Source organism: Nematolebias whitei, chromosome 19 (genome assembly GCF_014905685.2).
Source record: "Nematolebias whitei isolate Nwh7 chromosome 19, NemWhi1, whole genome shotgun sequence".
Classification (NCBI taxonomy): domain Eukaryota; kingdom Metazoa; phylum Chordata; class Actinopteri; order Cyprinodontiformes; family Rivulidae; genus Nematolebias; species Nematolebias whitei.
Window position 1 is genome coordinate 18,182,148 of NC_056516.1, and position 4,453 is coordinate 18,186,600.

Sequence of the window (4,453 nt, forward strand, 5' to 3'; positions counted from 1 at the left end):
ATGGATGGATGGATGGATGGATGGATGGATGGATGGATGGATGGATGTTTCAATATGAGAAACATTTTCTCTTTTATTTTTTCTGCTTACACGTTGATTTTTACTCCAAGTTTCTGTCTTTATTTTTATACGAGCGCTCTAAAGATCAGTTTTCATTACTCATGCACAACACAGTCCATCACTTTTTCAATCAGGTTTTCACAGAGGGGCATCTCACAAACTGATCTCTGATTTCAGTTCACTGTTTTACTGAATATTTCCAGACATGCACAATTTATAAATGAGCACCGCGTGAACGTGGCCATGTGTTTCCAAGAGGCTTTCTGAAACATGAGCAGACAGAGGGCCCATTCTCAGCACTGGGAGAAACGAAAGCCTTCAAGACAGCTCTGGCACAATGTCAGACATTTATTCTGCCTACGAAGAAACATTTCTGGTATTTTAGATTAAAACTGCGAGGAAGTCGTGGTAATAGGACAAGAAAGTGAAAACATCAATAAATAAAGTCCAGGTACCACATTTGAAACTCTGCCTGACTCAGAACAACCTTTGGACCTAAACATGTAATTATGTGTCTCTTTGTGGAATCTACTCAGTTCATTTATGAATCATTGAGGTAACTGGAGCCTCGTTTGAACAGCTCAATATACATTTTAGGCTCAATTCAAGAACCGTTCTTGTGGAAATGCAGCTAACTGCACTTAAAGACAAAGACATGGATGTGCACAGTAGTGTGTGGGTGTTTGTATCCTTCAGGTTGGTAAAGTATAAACCTTTGCAAATTCTTGTGCACCTCTTTGTTGCTTTTTTTATGTTTATATTAATGTTCATACACATTTTAGATAAAGGAGATTCAGAAATGTGCAGCTCATTTCTCCTCTAACGCACCAACGTGATGCCTCCACACATCCACCGGCAGCTGGCTCACTAACTATATCATGAGTTTATAATAACCACATCACATCCATGGCCAATGAGGTGGAATGAAAATCTAACCTAATTTGGGGAGACACACGCCTCTGTTAGTTGTAGGGTGTCCCCTGAGATGGGGCTCTAGTTGAGGGAGCTGTGTGCTATCGTGCTCTGTGAGCGTGTAATGGTCTTAATTATCATTTAGCATGCCAGCCTCACTGACGATGAGCTGAGCCAGTGATACAACAGTACAGCAAAAAGTGGTAGAAAGAGACCAACATGACCTTAAAATAACAAAATGCTCTTAAAAAGCACATTTAGGTGAATTTATTTTTGAATTTATTCCATATCCTTGCTATCAGGCATTGATTTTCTCTACCTGTACACAACATAGCTGAACTTTTGGTCAAACCAGTGTGACATCTTGCTGGGTAAACAAACCAGTGGTTGTTAGGAATAAAATAACATTTGATGATAAATTGTGGAAAATAGCATATGGGTTGATGAATATACTGCTTAAATATCAATTATGGAAAATAGATCATATAAAGATGGTTAGATTATCTGTCAGATGTATAAACTAGGCCATAAGCTGATATATAATATATTTTTAGTGACTGCTAACTTTAAAATCAACCGTGACACTTTCTGCTGTCAGTAGGAAAATAGTTTCTTATAAGGCCTTTAATGAGAATCAAAACATCAAACTCAAAGGTTCTTGTTCAATTAACCAGGATCAACAATAAAGTTAAAGTATAGTTCACATCATTTGAGTGTGTGTGGGGATTATAAAACAATCAATAATGAGTTAAATAGCAGCTTAATAGGTCAGAACAACCGTATAGCAATCTAAGACTTGATAATGTACTGTTACCAAGGAAATAATCAAGACTTTCACAGTCTGTAAGATTTTGTAGGTTGGTTTATAATGTGTCACATGCTCAGTGGAAAGAGATGACAGCTAAATTGGGCCTGATTGATTGGACAGGGACTTCAGAGAGTCTGTACAGTGTTTGATTGGATAGAAACTGAAAACAGGAAGTGTCACGGGGTGGATAAACAGAGTCTATAAATGTGGGAACAGAGCAGACACATGGCCGAATTGTATTGTACGGGAGCCCCTTGATGTCAGGTAATATACATCTATATATATACAATTCTCTCTTGCTCACACATTTTGAAGTCTGTAAAAATAAAGATGTTTAATTCTGACATAAGCGTGTGCTCCTTCCAAGTAAACCCGGGCGGGGGAAGAGGAGAAAGGACATTGTTTCCCCTTATATGGTGGCAGGTTTCTCCTACTAGTTGGAGCTCAAGTCAGTTAAATTACATTAGTAATCCAAAAGTCTCAAGTTCTTGACTTTAAATGGCACTGGTGAATCAGTAAACCAAACTAGTGCATGTCTGTGTTGTATAGTAGATATCTACAGAGCATTAAAATCTGTTAACAAGCCAACAAGTGTTGTACCTACTAAACTAGCACATAAAGTAAGGACGTTTGTTGAAAACAAAAGTCAGATCCTCTGGACGGATTCTTCTTGCTGAAACGTTTCGTCTTTTATCCAAAAGACTTCTTCAGTCTGAGGAGCTGCAACAAACTCAGTTTTAGAAACAGCACCTTCTCATAATGGATCAACCAGTTTGCTGGTGACAGTCAAAATTAGCTGTTCGCATGATAAAGAAGGACCATCAGCCTAATGATTGATCGTTAGTGCCTTGATGGCCACTTGTTAGATTTTTCTAGATTACTGAGCATGAGGATAAGAACATTTGACTTTGATTATTTCTCTGTTACAATGCTTCTTGGTGAAAAATCTTATACTGTTGGAAAGCCTGTTTATTTCAGAGACATGGTCCAGAATTTGGGCATGGAGAGGAAAGAATGGCCTGCTTCCTTGATTTCATCCCTGTTGAACGCCTGTGGGATCAGTTTGAGTTGCTGTTCATTCCAGAGGGACCAGCACAACCATATTGGCCAACTTATGACAGACGCTGGTTGAAGAATGGGATGCCATCCCACAGCAGTGTGTGACCAAGCTGGTGAGCAGCATGAGGAGGTACCAGGTTGTTGTGGCTGTGTATGGTTCTTCCACGTAATACGGAGGCCCCCCATTTCTTAAATCAATAAAATGTTATAATGCCATTATGTCATTTGTAAAGATTTCAATCATTCTATCCAATAAACGAACAACAATATGTTTTTCACACACACATACTCAACCTTGTTGCTCGACACAAAGATGCATCTCATTACAAATGTGGCCTTGCTTAACAGGAAATAAAGAGGCTTTCCCTCAGTGTAAGATTAATTCCCAAGGAGCATTGTTACAACAAATAATTAATAAACTAAACACAATTTTCTCATTATAAGTGCTATGTTTAGTTCTACTACTAAATGTCAAATGTACACATTAGTTGACTAGCGCACCCTAACATTTTAACTCGTCCCATAATAAAACCGAATATGCTCATTAGTTGACTAGTTAAAGCCTTTAGTCTATCGTATTTAACCACGAGTTCAGGCGCACGAGTTACCTTGCAGACATTTTAGTTGCACTAATTATCTAGTAAGTCAGAAAAAACTGTCAATATGTATTAAGTATGCAATTTTAGCTTAGTTAAACTAGTAAGTTTAATGTTTTTATGTTGCGCGGTACGGTGGTGGAGTTGGTAAAGCCTCTCAGCAAGCAGGTTGCCAGAACAAATCCCAGCAGGGGGCCATTCTGGGTGGAGCGTGCATGTTCTCTCCGTGCATGCGTGGATTTTCTCTGAGTATTCCAGTTTCCTCCCACAGACCAAAAACATGCATGTTAGGCTGATTGTGTGGAGGAAAACATGGAACCTCCCTCCTCCATCCTGCCTGGGTTGTTTGCTCAGAAGGAACACACACTTTTGTCAGAATTAACAACATCTTTATTTTTAGACTTCAAAATGCATGAACAAGAGAGAATTGTGTATATTACCTCGCATCCAGGGGGCCCCTGCACAACTCTGACATGTGTCAGGTTTCTTTCCACCGTTATAGACTACATTTTCTTCCACCCCCGTGACACTTCCTGTTTTCATTTTCTATCCAATCAAGCACCTTACATATTATCTGAAGTCCCTCCCATTTCTCATTCTATCCAATCACTCATACACACTTCATTAGCTGTCATCTCTTTTAACAGACAGATTTAAGCACCCACACACATAATCTTACATTGACTGGGAGACTCTGATTATCCCCTTGGTAACTTAGTACATTATCAAGCTTTAGATTGCTCCACTATGAGCCAGGGTTGTTCTGACCTATTAAGTTGCTCTTTGACTCATTATTAATTGTTTTATAATCCCCACACACTCAAATGATGTGAACTATAATTTAACTTTATAGTTGATCTTAGTTAACTGAACAAGAACCTTTGAGTTTGATGTTTTGATTCTCATTAAAGGCCTTATTAAAATTAAGGAACTATTTTCCTACTGACAGCAGAAAGTGTTATGGTTGATTTTAAACTTAGCAGTCACTAAAAATATATTATTTATCAGCTTATGGCCT